Here is a 19,470-nt window from a genome sequence, read left to right as displayed (position 1 = left end):
ACTGGACTTAACCATCCAGGGGTCCTTTACTTTATTTTTACCTATATAAAATGTTGTTAAATAAATATGTCTAGTGTGGCTCTATCTATGCATTCTGCTGCATTTTAAGGATATGCACCCTTAATAAAGGAATCTGACCCCAGTATTAGTCTAGGACATGGATGGACAACTTTGATCACCCCAGCAAAACAACTTCCTGTGCCAGATGTGTGCACCCTATTTGCCTGTTTCAGTTTCAAGCAACTTACCGCAATTTGCACACTGTTTTCTCAAACCTGAAACCTGCCACATTACAGTGGGCAGACACCTCTTCATCAAACCATGTGCTGGTTTTGGAGTGGCTATCCTCATGTACAAAAGCAGAAGTTACTTGAACAATCCTCCCATGGCTTGCCTTCTCATTTCCCAACCTGCTCTTACTATTTGGCTAGCCTTGTAAATAGTTAGCACTGGCTGTCTGGGTTGAGGAAGATTTGCCACCCAATAGGGAAACAGGGAATGAACCCTTTCAGATTGCCAGTATGCCAGTAAAGGACTAATAGTCACCAAGCTGGCAAGTAATTTTTGTGAACCACTTTAAGGTGATGTGCAACACTTGCTAATAACCAAGATTATTGGTCAGGAATACTATTGTCTGCTGGAAGCCTCAGGAAGGTTTAAAAATAGTGTTTGTTTTTTAAAGCAACACAGAATGAAACAGGACCCATTATAGGCCCCCATTCTTTTGTCATCTTATTATGGGGTGCTATTCCATTTCGTTTTACACTTGCAAGCTACATTTCTCCCTGTGCTTTATTCTATCTACCTTCAGCAGCTGCCTCTCTTTCTAGGGCACGTTTTAAGATGAATAGAGACATCCACAAAGGTTGAGCATCAAAAGAAGGGAAGAAATGTCATGCCTGACTCCAGGAGAGAGATGGTATGCTTTGCAGCAGACTGCCACTGAGCCAGAAGAAAAATAAAATGGACATGGAAGATCAAACAGCAAATATAGGGCAGGATTGTTAGCATACCTGCATTTAACAGAAAGAATAAAAATGAGAGAGGCGTAGATAAAACGGTTCCAATACCTTGAGCAATTTTAAAAACTGGACCCTAAAGAGATACTTTTGGCACTGTATTGATTTGGGAAATCTAGCCTTTAAGCCACCGCACTTGCCTCTCCTACCCCACTGCCAAATCACAAACGAGAATTGCTGCCTTTTCCCTCCGCACCCAACTGTCATCACATCCCAATCCAAGCTCTCCAGGACAAAACAAGTAGCAGCCCCTCCGGCTCCCCCCTTCCTCCCCAGCATGCCTCTTCTGCACCCCCCTCTCCTCTCAATTTCCATCCAACGTCGCCTCCCTACACCAACATCCTTCTCTCCCCTTTTGCGGGGCTCCCTCCAGAAAATGAGGATATATTTGGCCCAGGGAGACTTTCCTTGCCTCCAACTGGGACTTACTGATTTAATTCCCCCCCTTTCCCCCCCTCCTGTCTGGACACCCCTCCCCCCAGCACCCACTCCTCTTCCTTTCCTTTCCTTTCCTTTCCTTTCCTTTCCTTTCCTTTCCTTTCCTTTCCTTTTTCCTCTTTCCTTTCCTTTCCTTTCCTTTCCTTTCCTTTTTCCTTCCCTTCCCTTCCCTCTCTCTCCTTCTGCCAGGATCCGTCTTCCATTCTCTCCCTTTCTCTGCTTCCTAGAGCAGACTCCCTCCCACCAAGGGCTTCTGTAGCGCTTTCAGGCAGCTTAGTTTGCAGTGATGGAAAGGGAGATGCAGTCAGGTCTCACTTTGGAAAAGCAGTGCCAGGGCTGTGGGAGCATCCAAGAGCCCTTACACTGCCTTCTCAAAATCAGGCAGGCTTTGGGGAGGTGGCAGGGTCCACTCAAAACAACAACAACAACTCTGTCCGGATTTTCAATTTTGAAAATATGGCAACCCTAGTTAACTGCTATGTGGGAACTCATTCCCAGCCATTCTGTGAGAAAATGAAAGCCTTTCGGGGCAAAAGGTCATCACAACAACAGGGTTATAAAGTCATATGCTCAAAGTCATAAGCCATGACAAAGTGCATAAAATTTCTCTGGTAATAAACTTGGTTATCTCAAATGCAAAGCTAACTTGTCAACAAGCCACCTTCGCACTGATTTCAATATTTATTTATTAAATTTGTATACTGCTTTTCATCTGTAGATCTTAGGGAGCTTCATAACATAAAAACGCAAGATGCACATCCAAATAAGTGACCTTGATAAAATTTTAATACTTCTTTTAAAACGGCCAATTGTAAAGATAAGTGATAGTTGATGCATGGCACCCCCACATCTAAAAAATGTAAGCTGGGAAAAGTTTGATCCACCTCCCCCACTTCCACAACAGACCCATGCTCACTGAGTCCCCACTTACCTTTTTCTCAGAAGCAGGCACAAAAAGCTCCTTATATTTTTAAACTCAAGTATAGCGTGTAAGACAACTCCCATGATGACATGTGTGCAGATGTTGTATCCACTTTGTGAAAGACTCAAGACTCCAAGAAGTCACCTAATTAAAAAGAAAAAGTAAGTCTGATATTTGCTGCCAAAGAAAAATTCAAATATAACTCGTATAGGTTGATGTTCCGTTAGGATCTCTGTACTGCACCATGGATAGATGAGGCACGGCACGAAGGTCTTAGGTTTAATAAAAAATAAAATAAAAACACAAAGTGACTTAAGTCAGATTCTTTTTCAGATGTGCCAACATTTCTACACAACAGCAGCCACTGAGGGTTCCTAAATACCTGACAATATGCCAGAGACTAAACAAAAAAGAACCCCTGTGTTGCGAACAGAACAATCTGACAACCCAAAAGCAACACGGCAGGCTAATAATATAATTACAATTCTTTTGTATCACTATTGAATTATGTCTTAATTGACAATCAGATAACGTACAATATATACATGGTGACACCAACATATGTATCCTGTGTACCCTTTTGGACGTTTTACTTGGTAATGTATCTCTTATTGTGTAATAACCATTTACAGAATGTTCAGGCATATCATCTCATTTATTGTATTTGAATGTAACTGATTCTATTTGGTATTATTATCAGCTGAGGAAGAACATTGATTGAAACAGTCGGTCATCCTGGAAGGACTGCCCTGTTGCTGTGTTTGGAGCACCAACGTTCTTCAGCTTACTCTCTACAAATACTGCATATTTGCCTCAAGCTTTGGTGATTCTTCGTGACGTTACACAGCCTAAAAATCCCTTATTTTGGGGCATTTTCTTAACTCACATTAGCTGGTGTCACCATGTATATATTGTACGTTATCTGACTGCCAATTAAGACATAATTCAGTAGTGATACAAAAGTATTGTAATTATATTATTAGCCTACTGTGTTGCTTTTGGATTGTCAGTCAATATGTCAGAGACTTACATTCACACATGATGCCTCTCCCATGATTCTTAAAAGCCCCATCTTTGACTGACATCCTCTTGGTTTCCAGGCTTATCCACTGAAGCCTCGAAACCTAGAGAAAGTTTTTTCAGAATGATAGACTAATCCAACAGATTCCAGCCTTGCCTGGTTAGAACAGTAATGCTTACCAAGTGACAGACCAAAGGCCAACCAACAGCCTATCTGATAACAGTCTCCAATTGTGGCTAAGCATTCCATATGAAAAATAATGCCAATGTGAAACTGGCATTCTTGCAACAGCACCATCCATTTGCAATGACAGGAGTAAGGTCTCCTTGCTGCCCAGCCACGCACCCCACCCTTCCTATACAATCTGCCACCATCTGCCCTGTAACTCTCCCTCCAGTTCTACTGCCACAATTAAAATGACACAGCTTCTCTCACTGACATATCTGAACAGAAATAAGGAGAGAGAGGTTAGGAGCAAAACAAAAAGAAACACACAAGCAGTTGCAGAGGGACGAGTCTAGTGCTGCCAACTAGAGAGAATTTTACGGGCTTGGCCAATTGCCATCACGAGAGAACGCAAAGCCAAAAAGTTCCAGCTGAGCAGTTTGTGCTATTATTGTGCCCATGTGCGCCGTTATAGCAAGCGCTGAGGCATCACATGGGGGCAGTAACTGCATTTGTAGTGGGGTACACATGTGAAAGCACTGAAAGCTTTGTGCTGCTACTGCAATGAACATTGTATTGCTCCGTTCAGCTCTGCCTCTCAATACGAGGCTATCAGGGAAGTGGCAGACACCATTTTGTAGAGTGCACCTGGAGAGACCACATGAGTATGTATATAGTGGTTGTCTAGATGGGTAAAGGGACGCGGGTGGTGCTGTGGGTAAAACTTCAGTGCCTAGGACTTGCTGATCGTAAGGTCAGCGGTTCGAATCCCCGCGGCGGGGTGAGCTCCCGTCGTTCGGTCCCAGCTCCTGCCCACCTAGCAGTTCGAAAGCACCCCTAAGTGCAAGTAGATAAATAGGTACCGCTTTATAGCGGGAAGGTAAATGGCGTTTCCATGTGCGGCGCTGGTTCTGGCTTGCCACAGCAGCTTCATCACGCTGGCCACGTGACCCGGACGTGTCTTTGGACAGCGCCGGCTCCCGGCCTCTTGAGCGAGATGAGCGCGCAACCCTAGAGTCGGACACGACTGGCCCGTATGGGCAGGGGTACCTTTACCTTTAGATGGGTAAAAGTAAGTCAGAAAGTGCAGCAGAGGGGCCAATCCCCTCCTTCTCAGCTGAACCACCATCTCACACTGGGTCACTTCTCAGACAGCGCTGCAGTTGTGAGGCTGCAGTCCCTGGAGGCAGGAGAGAGGAAGTCACCAAATTACACAATCCCCCCCCCCCCCAGACAGGGAAACATTATCCTCACAAAGGAAAGGCCATCTGAACATGCTTGGGAGCACACTTGCCCTTGAGCCCTTATCTTAAAGAATTTCAGGTGGGGGTGAATATAGAGAAGGTGAAGTTGGCCATTCTCAGAGGTGCTCACTTAAGCGAAACACAGCACAGGCCACAAGTGCCCTGAAGTCAAGATTATTACCAAGGTAACTGCATTTGGGGTGGTGAGGAAGGTGCTCAATTTCCATTCCATATTTTCTCCAGGAGTTCAGAACTACCTACAGCGTTCACCACACCTTTTATTTGCTTGCCACCCTTTGAGGGAGGTTAGATTGAGAGATAGTACTGGGAAACCTTGGGCTAGTCACTTTTTGGCGGAGCTGCTTTTTGAAGCTGGGCCTCCCTGTTCTACGAACAAAACTCTAGCTGTTACATCACACTAACCTGGCTTGCTGACTTGTAAAGTTTGTAAGCCAAGGGTGCCCAAACGTTTTTCAAGGGGGGCCAGATTTGATGAAGTGAACATGTATGAGGACCCCCAAGTTGTTGAGCTTTTTTGCTTTTTTTAGGATTTTACCCCAGGACATATACTGCCACAAAGGCCAGATTAACTTGGCCGGCGTGGTCCGGATTAGGCTCCCAAAGCGGACTTTAGACATGTCTGTTGTAAGTAGAATAGAAATCTTCTGGCTTCTAGAAGGCAGACATTTCTGCAGTTAGCAGTTCTGCTACTCTTCCTAAAAACAAGCTCTTAAAATATGTTATCAGTATTACACAGACTCTTTTCTACTACCACTCAAATGGTAACCAGAATTCTCAACAGAGCCAGCCAAGGTTTCTAGATCTGCAGATCAGAGCAATCTGTCAGAAAACACGTGTCTGCCCTTTGCAATGTTTCTTAGATTCTGCCAAGCAACAGAGACTTAATTGAATGGCTTTCAATATTTAACACTAATGAAAAGAGTTCTTCCCCAGAACACAGAAGCCATCGCTGAGTTCTGAACACTCATTCAAGTCAGTCTCAGCTGAACTCTGAATCAGATCACCTCACAGAATGTAAGATGGCCAGCAGCTTAAATGGCTTTTTAAAATGCCCAAACCAATTTACAGAGGATAGGCCTATCAATCACTGTTAGCCATGAAAGCTGAAATGAAAGTACCACAGATGGAGGCCGTACAGATCTGAATACCAGTTGCTGGAGGGTAAATCATAGAGAGAGCCATCACATTCATGACTTGTTAGTGGCTGATTCCTGTTAGAAACATCTGGCTGATTCCTGTTAGAAAGTGAATGCCAGGGAATTCTTGTAGGTCTAATGAGAGATTGAGATGTTTCTACCTGCAATCTTGTTAGAATCTACAGGCCAGGCCCCATTGTGACTTCTTCCTGAGGTGAGGACACTACAGAATAGGGATGGAGAATCCCAGTGTTATTGGGCTACAACTCCTGGCCTGGGGCTGATGGGAGTTGGAGCCCTAAAACATATGGAAAGCAACAGGCTTCCCATTCTAGCGCAGAACATATTGCAGGTACCTGTGTCTACTTACTACAAATGTGTTATACTGGGCATAGCTGTAAACAGAAATAATGTAATTTTCGCAATAATCTTGCAGGAAAACAATTCATTGGTTTAAGAATGGAGACGAGCAGCTCACAGGTGAAGTGAAATGTTAAGAGTTCTCCAGCTGTGAGAGAGGCCACCCTCATGAAGCCCAAATAGCTTCTACAGGGGAAGCAAGCTTCACATCCACCCCAGTTTGTCTCCCATTTCATCCAGGATGTCCCTCCCACTGACCTGGCTAGCTAAGACTATTTCTCCACTGGCTTTTATGTTCCCAGGAACCAAAATTACACAGTAAACACATACAACTACTTCCAAGCGAGGGAGTAAGAGATGCAGCCAAGGCATTGCTTGTTGAAGTGTCCTGGCTATACTTGAGTAGAGTTTATCTTGATTTAGAGTGGCACACTAATTAAATTTGGGATCGCCCACAATCAAGGCAATAACAACACAACTCTCAGGTGTTGCAGAAGAGGAGAGAGAAACCACATGACACATTTCAGTTGAAATAGCCCTCTGGTCGGACAGGATAAACTATTATGCTGTGCATGTTGAGTAGCCAAACAGACAGCTTCCTCGTTTGTGTGTTACACTAAACCATTGTTCAGTGATACGTGCACAGGTCAGAATGAATGAAATCTCACATGTTCCCTCTTTCCCCCTATAACAGTTGGGAAAAGAAATTCATTAGTGTTTACTTTGACAGAGGTCTGTTGTTTTATACCAATCAAAGATTGGAATTTAAAACAAACTCTGGTCAAATAAACAAGCCAACTTCAAACCATAGATTATTACTGTAATGTGTATGGGTTGCTCGTGCGTAAGTTGCCGCCTCTCCAGGCTTTGTTGCCTTGCTAAACCTTTCAGTCTGGGCAGCCCTTCACTTCGTGGCTGCCTCAGTCGTTAGCAGAATCCGTCAGTGGGCGTTTCTTAAATCTTTTCCAACATAAAACTTGTTTGACACCCAGTCTCCTCCTACTCTCTCTGCGCGGAAGTCTTCTGCGCAGGGTGGGCATGGGTAGCGGAGGACCCGTGCTCTCCCCGCTGGTGTCCGGTGAAGAGTCCTGGAGCCCTCTCGCCGATTCCCCCATCAGCCCCTCTATATCCCTGGTGTTGCGCTGATTTGCTTCCCCATCTGCGGAGCTGCCTCTCTCCCTGCTGGGCCCTTCTCCAGCATCATTTGAGAGCCTTCCCTCCGCCTCTAGCTCCGATGTCAGTTCCCTGACAATTACATTGCATGCAACAAGGCAGCAGGATTCTGTGAAACCAAAAGTAAATGCAAGCAAAGTCTTCCTCCTCACCACATGGAAGTGAAGAACAGGTGTAAGTCCAAGGCTTTGCTTGGGTTCATTCCAAGTAAGGGGATAACATGGATCCCCCAGAAAAGACCCTGGAGCTGCTACCCAAAGCCACCCACCATCACAGTAACATCTTCAGTTTAGCTTCTGTGGTCACCTGGATCTCAGTCTCTCTCTTCCCCCATTAATTTGCACAAAGTCATAAGAGGCTGAACATATTTCGAAGAGACTGAGTTAATTAGGGCCTTAAAGTACTTGTACAGTCATGAGCTCAGAAAACCAGAGATGGGTGGAATTCAGTATTCACAGGGAATACTGCACGTGATGTTGGAACGAAACAGGGAGTTGCTGAAACATCTTGCCCATAATACAAGCCTAGCCAACCATTATTAAATTATTTCAGTATCACTGATCTTACGAGCCAACATTTAACTTTAAATTAGGACATGCTGCATGGAATACTGAATATACAGTGTAAAACACTGTGGTGGATTCAACTTGACCCCATTTAAGGCCAATCTTGCAGTGTTAAAAGCATGGGGGCTGCTTATTGGAGACTTACGGTGGGATTCAACTAATGAGTCGTCAGAGGAAGCCCTGTCAGAAGTTTTGTCAGGGGAGGGGAGACATCAGTTTTCCCCACCCCAGGGGGGGGGCTCAGGGGGGGAGGGGAGATACGAACTCTGGAACAGTGCACAGAGGGGGGAATCATATCATCTGGTAAGTCCACAGCAGCTCATAATACCACAACTTGATCAGGGTGCAACTGATGAAGTCAGACTTGGCAAGAGACAGTGGCATCACGTAGGCAGGGCAGTGGCCACACTCAGCACTATCCTATCCACGCCAGTTGAACCACCCTTCCCTCAGTGCAAAATTATGCTAGTATGAACTCAATAACATGTGTGGCAGGACTCGGAGACTAAACAGACAGGACAGACAACCCTGGGCCCTAGAATCACGTGTCAGTTTCAGCAAGTACCCTTCACAGAAACCATTAAATTGAACTTCCAGTTTCCTATCTACTGCTTCAACAGGTAAAGAACAGCTTCTATCCATAGGCTGTTAGGCTGCTGAATGAAAAGATAACAACAGGGCAAATGACTTTTGGGTTTGGTGGGTGTGCGTCAGTAAACGAGGGGAATTAAGAGAGCTGTTTGGGGGGGGGGGTTTGCTCGTGTAATCTCACTGTATACAAGTTGTACAAGTGACAATAAAGTATTTCAATTCCACTATCGCCAAAGCTGCAATCCTGCAAACGCTTACTGGGAGTACAAGTGAGTGCATTAGGACTGAGTTCTAGATAAACATATAAAGGTTTGCAGTTCATGGGACTGATCTGTGAACTAGAAGCCTCTGGCCTAGATTTTACTTCTGACATTAGGTTGCCTTCACCAAGCTACTATCTCTCATAGATTCATATACCACATAGCTACAGAGGGGACAGCTGTGTTACTGAGTTCCCAAATGGAAACTCTGTAACGTACCCAGTCAGCTTAAGGTACAACCTCAACACACTTCCAAGGCTCCTGATAGTTCCTTGGCAGCCATGTCTTTACCTGCTCCACACCTGGCATTACATACAGTGGTACCTCGGGTTAAGTACTTAATTCGTTCCGGAGGTCCGTTCTTAACCTGAAACTGTTCTTAACCTGAAGCACCACTGCCAGAGCCCGATTTCTGTTCTTATCCTGAAGCAAAGTTCTTAACCTGAAGCACTATTTCTGGGTTAGTGGAGTGTGTAACCTGAAGCGTATGTAACCTGAAGTGTATGTAACCCGAGGTTCCACTGTATAGTATCAGGTGGGTGTGGTTTGCGGGGGGGTGGTCTCAGACAAAACTGGAACCTGTGCCAGGTCAATTTATTATTATGTATTAAATTTTATCTCTTCCTATCCCATCCCATGATTCCAGAGCAGCAAACACCCAAGTAGCAAAATTTTATAATAAAAACATATTTAGATACTGTACCTCAGTCCCAAGCTTTGTTTAAAGCTCTGTATACTCTTACTAACACCTTGACTGGGACCGGTATCTCACGCTACTTCCTCCAGGTATACCTGTAGCTAGCTGGTTACCACCCCCTCAATCACCTTGCCCAGAAAGAATTATTAGAGACTGGGTAGCAATTTTCTAAAACCTCTGAACCCATGAAGACCTCTTCAAAAGGGACCACACTACCACCTCTTTCAAGGCAGTGGGCATAACTACCTCCAATAGCAAGGCATTAACCACAATGGACCATTCAGTCATTACTTCCCACAAGACTTTACCAGCCAAGATTGACAGGGATCAAGAGGGTGCATAGCCAGCCCCCTGTCAGGGTCCTACCCCTGAACAACAATGCTCAATAAGACTGAAATATTAACTTACAAAGGCCTTGTAATCTGAAGCATTCTGACAAGCATTCTATCCATATACTGTGATTATTACTACCATTATAATACTGTGATTACAAAAATAATGATAGGATATATTGAAACTGAAATATAGATCTGGCTAAAGAAATAAGTACAATTACTCCATTAAGTCAATCTAGAAATATCTCATATCCAAACTAAATGAAGCCTCTAGATCAAATAAATTCAAATTACACCCAACACAACCATATGATAAAGAGAAACAAAGAAACGTATGATCAATGTGCCCAGCATATTTTGGCATATGTGTTCTCCAGCAAAAAGATTGCTTCAGAAATACATACCATATTTCTGGACATCTGTTCCTGCAATGATTATTTTTGTCCTTTCACAGGTCTCAGGCACTACATGCACAACTGGTCCCTGTCTCTGAATGACTGCAGTTAACCGATACAGGAAAGCACCCACATCTACTACAGGGTGTATTCAAAAGGCCCTCACATCCTTCCTGTTGCAACAAGATTCAATTACTGCGAAGGGTTATGTGTGCCTAGCTAATTGGCAGTTCTACACCAAGTATAAATTGTGAAAGCCAAACAGATGCAAGCAAGTCTACTTAACTTACCTACTTTATTAGGAAAGAAATGGGTCACTACAGACATTAGGAACAAGAGGTACATGAAATCCTACCTACTCACATAACCTATCAAGCCCAGATTTCAACAGATTAAAGGTAAAAAACAAGGGGTTTGATTCATTAATTTCATACTTGCACTTTCATAACTGAACATATAGTGCATGACATCCAAACAGAATATGGTTACAGTGCAAAACAAGTGTAAGCTTTGAGTGAATTGCACCTAACTACTCACCTGGAAGGTGTCATATTGCCATAGATATAGGGTGGCCAGCCTAATGTTCTTCTCTCCTGGGGGAGGGGGGTCTCTTGGCACCCCCCTCCCCCTTCAAAGACTCCACCTTGAAGAAACAGTAGAGTGAGATAAGCCAGAAAAAGTCTTCTTTCTTCAATTTCTCACACAAACCCCACTATGCTTAAAGGTGGGGGTGAAATGTTCCTGCAGCCTTAGCCACCACTAAAACAAATGGCAGCATGGTCTTCTGGTGCCAGGATAATCCCCTTCAAGTCTTTTTTAAGGCTCGTGTGGAATCTTCCATTTCACAGAGGGGAAGTTCAGTCTTCACAATTGATCATAAACTCCGCTACAGAAAACCCATGGAGCAAAGCACTCTCATTGTCCTCAGTGTCTAGCTGTTCTTCTCAGTTGTCCTTAAACCTGGTTCCACATCTCTCAGTACTGTAGATTTTTTTTAGACACAATCTCAAAAAAGACACAAGTTCTTGCTGGATTTAAACAATGCCAGTAGGATTCCCTGGCCGGAGGCACAACACTGCGTCGCCAATTGTTCTCGCCTCAGTCACCATGCCCCTGTGTAGCATATAAAACTGGATTAAAAACCTTCTGCCTTTCAAGCAACTCATTCCTACATAAGCCTTGATCACTACCACTAATAATAACAATTATTTATTTGTACCCTGTCCATCTGACTGGGTTGCCCCAGCCACTCTGGGTGGCTTCCAACACTTATAAAAACATAATAAACACAGACTGAGACCGGAACTTTCCCGTGAATAACTCTGTTGCTTCACGCAAACCCAGGAGGGCAGTGAATGTAACTTCTTGCCCGACGCTGAAGGACAGATGGGACCACTTGTCACACACCTTCCCTCACATAGATTGCAGGGGTCACATAATTAATTAGTGTTTTGATTTGTTGGAAGCTGCCCAGAGTGGCTGGGGGAGCCCAGTCAGACGGGTGGCTTATAAATAAACTCTTATTAATAATATAAATAAAAAAATTCCTTCCAGTAGCACCTTAAAGACCAACTAAGTTAGTTCTTGGTATGAGTTTTCGTGTGTGTGCATGCACACGAAAGCTCATACCAAGAACTAACTTAGTTGGTCTTTAAGGTGCTACTGGAAGGAATTTTTTTATTTTGACTATGGCAGACCAACACGGCTACCTATCTACTAATAATATAAACAGTGCCATAATAATTTTCTTTATTAGGTACATATCTAGCCCACCCTTCATCACAACAGATCCCAGGTCAAAATAAATAAACACACACACGTATATCTTGTGTGTGTGTGTATGTGTGTGTGTGTGTGTATATATATATATATATATATACACACACACACACACACACTACACACACAGTGGTGCCTCGGGTTAAGTACTTCGTTCCGGAGGTCTGCTCTTAACCTGAAACTGTTCTTAACCTGAAGCACCACTTTAGCTAATGGGGCCTCCTGCTGCCACTGCACCACCAGAGCATGATTTCTGTTCTCATCCTGAAGCAAAGTTTTTAACCCGAGGTACTATTTCTGGGTTAGCGGAGTCTGTAACCTGAAAGGTATGTAACCCGAGGTACCACCGTGAGTGTGTATATATATATATATATATGCACACACAAACACCAGTGCAGCTTTTAAGAGTTGGGGCAGCTACTACCTGTGAGAGAAAACGATACTGGGCTACCCAGTACCAGGCAGCCTCTTATGCTCACCTATATATTGTAAGGACATTGCTGCTTATCTGCGCGCTTACTGACCAGGGGAAGGGAGGTCCTATAGGGAAGAGGTCTCCCCTTTAAAAAGTCAAGTGACAGGGCCTTTCGCGGCTCCTTCTCTGCGCCCCCCTCCCGGCCGACTGCGAGCAGTCCCTTCGCTTCCCTCAGGCTCCCTCCCTAAGCCCAGGCGCTACTAAATACGCGGATAAATAGGGCGCGGGGCGGAGAAGGGCTGCCCTGCTCCCTCCCTCGTGTCCTTCGGTTCCCCCTCCCCTCCGTCCCTTCCCCCTCCATACCCCTCTCTCCCCCGCCCGCCTCACTCGGGCCCCGCGCTGCCCCCCAACTCCTCCGGCAAGAGGGGCGCCCCCCGCCTACTGACCGAGGGCAACGGCAGCAAACGGCAGCCAGCAGAAGAATTCCAGCCACTTCCGCCAGGCAGCGCCGGAAGCGAACCCATGGCAACCAGCCGTCCCGCCCTCCCTCACCCCACCCCACCCGCTTTCGGATTGAGGCCACGCCTCCCTTCCCTCATGCGAGTCAGAACAGAGGGCGGAGACTGGAGGGCGGTTTCTTAAGGCGAGCCCGTTCTCGCCGGAGGCCACGCCCTCTTCCCTCCCTCCGCGCTCCTAACCAACTCACGACTCGCAAGGCCGTTCGATCCGGCGCCGGCCACGCCCCGCTCGCCCTTGACCCGTCGCGTCAAAAGCGTCACCTCTTCCGTAAGGAAGACGGGGGAAGCGCGGCGGGTGACGTCGCTCTCACCTCAGAAATGTGTATATTCATGCGCGCGCGCTTGAAGGGACGTAAAACGACGTAGGTAGGATTCGTCGCCCCTCCCCTTTTGCTTTCCTCTAATCCGCCGCCCAGCAGGCCGTACCAGACACGCCCACATTTGGGAACCGCCCCCTCCAGCTTCCTACTTGGTTTCAAGGCTGGTTTTTTCCCTCCAGTCGCGTCTTCGTCCGTGTGCCTCTTGCGCCCCCTGGCGGTTCAGAATAATCATTTGAAAACCAGAGCTTCCTTACATAGAACGTCAATTGTCCCTAGAAGAACTCTGTGTTTGTATATCCAGTTGTGGCCGCATGGTGTATATGCCCATGCATACTAAACCTTTACTGGCACGCATCACGAGCCTCCAAATTGTACCGATGGCACTGGCTCCCACTGTCCCTGGCATCTGTGTCCCTTCTCTCTCCTCCCTGCCTATCCATAAGGAACTCTGGAACTCGAGAGACAGCATGTATCAGAGAGAACAACAATTTCTCTCAAACTGCAGACACTCCAAGTATCCCTATTTTCCAGGTTCAGGTAGGTAGCCGTGTTGGTCTGACGCGGTCGAATTAAATAACAAAATTAAATTTTTATTTATTTTCCAGGCAGGGACAGTCCTGGATTTATAGAAGCCATCCCAAGTTTCTGATTTGATCCCAGAATGTCCCACTTTTCCTTGAAGGTAAAGGGACCCCTGACCATCAGGTCCAGTCGTGGCCGACTCTGCGGCGCTCATCTCACTTTATTGGCCGAGGGAGCCGGCGCACAGCTTCCGGGTCATGTGGCCAGCATGACTAAGCCGCACAGAAACACCGTTTACCTTCCCGCCGGAGTGGTACCTGTTTATCTACTTGCTCTTTGACGTGCTTTCGAACTGCTAGGTGGGCAGGAGCAGGGACCGAGCAATGGGAGCTCATCCCGTCGCGGGGATTCAAACCGCTGACCTTCTGATTGGCAAGTCCTAGGCTCTGTGGTTTAACCCACAGCTCCACCTGCGTCCCATCCCTTTTCCTTAGGACGTCCCTATTTTCATCAGAGAAATATTGGAGGGTATGGTAGGATGTCCCTGTTTTCATCGGAGAAACATTGGAGGGTATGGAGTTATCCGTCCTGGAGTCATCTGAAGGCAGCCCTGTATAGGGAAGTCTTTAATAATAATAATAATAATAATAATAATGTTTTATCATGTTTTTTATATATGTTGGAAGCTGCCCAGATTGGCTGCGGTGTTCGACTTGTGTCTGCAAAAGTAGCAAGGCTCTGTACAGTGTGTTGCACATTGACACCTTCTTTAATAAAGTGCTAGAACTGACCATTCTGGCGCTTTTGACATCCTTCTTTGGTTTCCCTGCATCAAACCACTCTCACAAGCCCTAGAGTCACCACCATCATGTAGACCTGGGACCCTAGAACTCAGTTAAATGCATAGGATTGCACTGTCAGTCTCTGACAAGTACAATTAAAAGAGACAACTCTTAACACTGCATGGCATCAGATTAACAGTAATCTCACATCAACATGCTTATGTATTTATTGTTAGCTTCCTTTTCAAAATGCAACATTTCCCCAAGGTGGCTTATGATATTTGATAAAATCACTGGAAAGCATGTACAATATTAAAATAAGAAATGCAGCAATAAAGAGCAGAAGGCAAGGAATATCAAATTATTTCAAGCTCATTCCAGCACAAACACTGGGATCACTATAGATGGAAGGATCTGTCTATTTAGGTCCTCCCAGTTTCTCATTTTTCAAATCTTAAATTCAGTTCTCCACAGCTTTGCAACAAATTTGCGATTTATTTATTTTTTGGCAAGCAGTTTCCCCAATATAGCACATTTTGTATGTTTGTTTTTTTTACAAAAATATTCATTTTTTATGCACACTTTCCCCATACAATCTGCATTTTTGTCAACTTTGGTTGGTTGGAAAAGTGCGCCACAGAATTCAGGTAACTGTGAATTTCAAAGGATGGCCTTGTTTTGGTTCTCACTTTGTTCCTCAGAACCGCCCCCCCCCCCAATTAACTAATTTTTAAATGTCCCCCAGGGACAAAAGTGAGATGTGGCCATAACTAGAAAAGTGGGATAGCTCAGGAATAAGAAGAGAAGCAGGGCGGAACCAAATTAGGGCTTGGCATGTTTCATGGACGTGGCCAGGATTTATGTTGGGGGGCAGGCTTTATGTTGAGGGGAGCAGAACCCCAGTTAGTTAAGTATTTTTATTGATTTATTTGATTGGGGGGGACAGCTGCCCCACTCCCCTTTGACTATGCCCATAGCATGTTTGTTGCACAGGGATTGTTCCTGCTGTCCATTGGTCATATTTGTAAATGCGGCATGCCTCCGAGATACTGCGGGGTTCCGTTCCTGACCACCGCAATAAAGCGAATATTGCAATAAAGCAAGTCACATAATTCCCCCCACCAGTGCATATAAAAGTTACGTTTACACTATACTGTAGTCTGTTAAGTGTGCAATAGCATTATGTTTTTTTAAAAAACCAATGTACAGTGGTACCTCAGGTTAAGTACTTAATTTGTTCCGGAGGTCCATACTTAACCTGAAACTGTTCTTAACCTGAAGCACCACTTTAGCTAATGGGGCCTCCTGCTGCTGCCGCGCCGCCGGAGCACGATTTCTGTTCTCATTCTGAAGCAAAGTTCTTAACCCGAGGTACTATTTCTGGGTTTGCGGAGTCTGTAACCCGAGGTGGCCAGGAGTACTAAACCTCTTCTGGTGCAATGGAACAACATGACGGAACCCAGAGCTCATGGAAAACGCCATTTACCTTCCTGCCACAGCGATACCTATTTATCTACTTGCATTGGTGTGCTTTTGAACTGCTAGGTTGGCAGGAGCTGGCGCTGAGCAACGGGAGCTCACCCTGTCATGGGGATTCAAACCTCCGACCTTCTGATCGGCATGCCCAAGAGGCTCAGTGATTTAGACTGCAGTGCCACCCGCATCCCTGTTTGTAGCAATAGTCCTTCGCAATGGCGAACTTAAAGTTGCCATCTAATAATCATTGGCTCTGGCGCCACCTACTGTTGGGCTCCCTGTCCACGACCCTACCAGTTTCAATGGACATCAGCCAACAAACAGGCATATGTCTAGCTGGGCGGGCGGGGGATGGTGGTGGGGTTAGGGGGATGGTGGTGGGGTTAGTGGTAGCAGCAGGGGATGGAGAAGGGAGTTGTTGCCTTCCTAGACGCATCTAGTTAGCCATTAGACTGTTGCTTGACCAGAGGGACCTTTCCCCCACAAGGGATGCAGCCACAGTGCATTTGCCCTCTCTCAAAAAGGCAAACAAAAATTGGCACAGGTTCCTCCATTCGGATATGGGAGAGAGCCTCTAACAAGACAGGTGTTTTTAATTGGACGGATGATTGCTAGCAGAAGCATTTGTAATGGAAAAGTCAGGCTGGCTTCTTCCCAGTGAACCCGTAGAGCGATACCAGAGTTTGCAGTGGCCCATGAAACCAAAAGCTTAATCTCAGCTATTCTTCTTCTTTAACTATGTACGTGGATTAACTGTGTGCATTTTGCAGTTCTGGGGATATTGTTTTTAAAGCCGTTTGACAAACTTCCTTTGGCTCAATGGGCGGGAACAGCTTTTGTCTGTGGGGCTTTTTAGTTTAGAGAAAAGACAACAAAGAAGGGGTTGATGGGGAGTGATGGGCTTATAAATCTATTTGTGGTTGTTGGGCAGAGGAGAGGTGCAGGAAAGAGAATGCCTCCCTTCCTTCCTTCCTTCCTTCCTTCCTTCCTTCCTTCCTTCCTTCCTTTGCTCCTTCAAAATCCTAGGCAGCCAACTGGCACAAAAAGATGGCGTTTCTTATGTGTAATGGTCACATCGCCACTGTACATTTAAAGCACGTTTGAAGGGCCTGGCTTCTCCCAAAGAATTATGGGAACTGTAGTTTGTCAAGGCTGTTGGGAATTGCAGTTCCTGAGAGGGGTAAACTATGGTTCCAAAGATTCTTGTGTGGGGAAGCCATGTGCTTGAAATGTGAGTGATGTGGCTGGACTTCCGATAGCCAACAGTGTCTGCCAACAGTGATTAGCCCTTGTAGCTAAAGCCACTTCCGCCCTACAGAGTAGGTGGGATTGCGGGCGTCACGGCCCCACCGCGTGTGGTGGCTGGAGCCCAGCCCCCACCTGATTGGAGGGATCCCCGGTCACGTCACCCCCTGGCCAGCCAATCGGCTGGCTCTAGGGGCGTGGCCTGCCCTATTTAACGCAGGCGTGGCCGGGGATCTCCCTCTTTCCCCGCCTATCAGCTGTTCCTGTTTCCCACCCTCCCTCCCTTTAAGGTTTTCGTTCCTTGACCTTGCTTTACAACTTGGTTGGTCGCCGTTGTGGGGCCTGGTAGGAATTTTTCTACTTGGCGAATTGGCACCAGCCACTTGTTTTTTGCCTACCTCGTAGCAAGTCCTCACAACTTTCTTGGTATTGGTGGTTAGGCATTGGTATTGGTATTGTTTTGTAGATGGAATAGGGGAGGAAGCGCCATCACCTGCCCCGCATATTGAAGGGTAGTCCGATAAAGGATTCTGGGGGGCGTGGCCCTGCCCAAAGCCTATGGAGGTGAGGGCCTAAGGCACGCCCCTGAGCGGTGACCCCGGGGGAGTTCCTAGTTGATGTGCATCAGCAGGACTCCCCCTACTGGTGGTTAACCCTTCCTGGACTTCAAGTGGATGGGCTGAAGCTGGATACAGCCGGTTAGGACAAATGCCTAAGCCAATACAGCTCATCACCTGTAACCAATAAAGTTGTGGCCTTATTTAGCCCATTAACCTTAATAATTGTGTCATGTGTCTTTGTTTCCACTGGGGGGGGGGACGGGAACTCGCCACGCAAATGGAACCTCCAGCGACGACTCAGCCTCTTGATTAGGGATGGTCAATCTGTGGCCTTTGAGATGTTTTTGGGCTCTGATTCCCATCAGCCCCAGCCAGCATAGCTCATTGTCATGGGTGACAGGAGTTGTAGTGTAACAACATCTGGCCGGCCCCAGCTCTAACCTGCATGCTAGGAACAATGAGCATCACTCTTTGGGGATGCCCAGAACCTTCTGGCTGGCCAGATGGGTCTTGGTTGGACCCAACAGGGCAAGTCTTTATGTTCTTTTAAAGCAGAGGCTCGTGGTTGGATGATTGCGGTATGAAGGAAGGAAGGGACCTCCCGGCACCTTTATAGCAGAGGGGTGAGAGGGCCCTGGAGCTCTTCAGATGTTGCTGGGCAACTCCCATCATCTCTCACCATTGGTCATGCTGGCTGGGGCGGATGGCAGATGGAGGCCAGCAATGTTGGAGGGGGCTGGACTAGATGACCCTGGGGGCCTTTTCCGATTCTGTACAGTGGTACCTCGGCTTAAGTACCTAATTCGTTCCGGAGGTCCGTTCTTAACCTGAAACTGTTCTTAACCAGAAGCACCACTTTAGCTAATGGGGCCTCCCGCTGCCGCCGAGCCGCCGCCACACGATTTCTGTTCTCATCCTGAAGCAAAGTTCTTAACCCGAGGTAGTATTTCTGGGTTAACGGAGTCTGTAACCTGAAGCGTCTGTAACCTGAAGCGTATGGAACCCGAGGTACCACCGTAATTCTATAAATATCTGCAATCCCTTTGGAGGAACCTTCTGGGGTTACCACATTCCAGGTTGTGGGCAGGGTCAAATGCAAAAGTGGGGGGGTGCGATGGATGTTATTTTTGTCCTTTGTACAGTAGGCGACTTCCTTCATGGTCAAACACCCCTCTCTGTTTTCCATCAGGCAAGCAGGAAGCACGAGAAGGGTTCAAGGACTCATTCCAACCAGGCAAAAGCTAACAACAACAATAATTAATAATAAACTTTTATTTATATCCCTCCCTCCGTGGCCAAAGTCGGGCTCAGGGCGGCTAACATCAAATATATAACAGTATAAAATCAAACAGTAAGTAAACTACCTCCTAAAAACAGGTCAAAATCAAATTAAAGTCTAATTAGATGGCTTTCCGCAGGGTTAGGGTTGGGAACAGTAAGTACTCATCGGCCCAACTGTTTACGCTGATCTTATATGGGCCTGTGAGAATGCTGAGAGGCCTCTTTCATA

At 46.2% G+C, this 19,470-nt stretch overlaps 1 protein-coding gene across 6 annotated transcripts in view; it reads right to left on the bottom strand.

The window, feature by feature from the left end:
• Nucleotides 1-13,072, bottom strand: part of MGAT1 (alpha-1,3-mannosyl-glycoprotein 2-beta-N-acetylglucosaminyltransferase) — a 45,858-nt gene extending 32,786 nt beyond the window's left edge. For 2 of the 6 annotated variants that reach the window (XM_081183114.1, XM_081183111.1), the window contains exons 1-3: nucleotides 12,984-13,072; nucleotides 10,881-11,456; nucleotides 2,389-2,523 (exon numbers count right to left, since the gene is read on the bottom strand). The gene's annotated coding sequence lies outside the window, so the exon portion shown is untranslated. Of the gene's footprint in view, nucleotides 1-2,388; nucleotides 2,524-10,352; nucleotides 10,503-10,880; nucleotides 11,457-12,601; nucleotides 12,863-12,983 lie in introns of those variants that run through there. The other 4 variants (XM_081183112.1, XM_081183115.1, XM_081183113.1 and 1 more) reach the window with 4 other exon arrangements.
• Between the last annotated feature and the right edge of the window lie 6,398 nt (nucleotides 13,073-19,470).

This window comes from Podarcis bocagei (genome assembly GCF_964188305.1).
Source record: "Podarcis bocagei genome assembly, chromosome: 2".
In the NCBI taxonomy this organism is placed as follows: Eukaryota; Metazoa; Chordata; class Lepidosauria; order Squamata; family Lacertidae; genus Podarcis; species Podarcis bocagei.
This window is presented reverse-complemented; position numbering and strand designations above follow the sequence as displayed.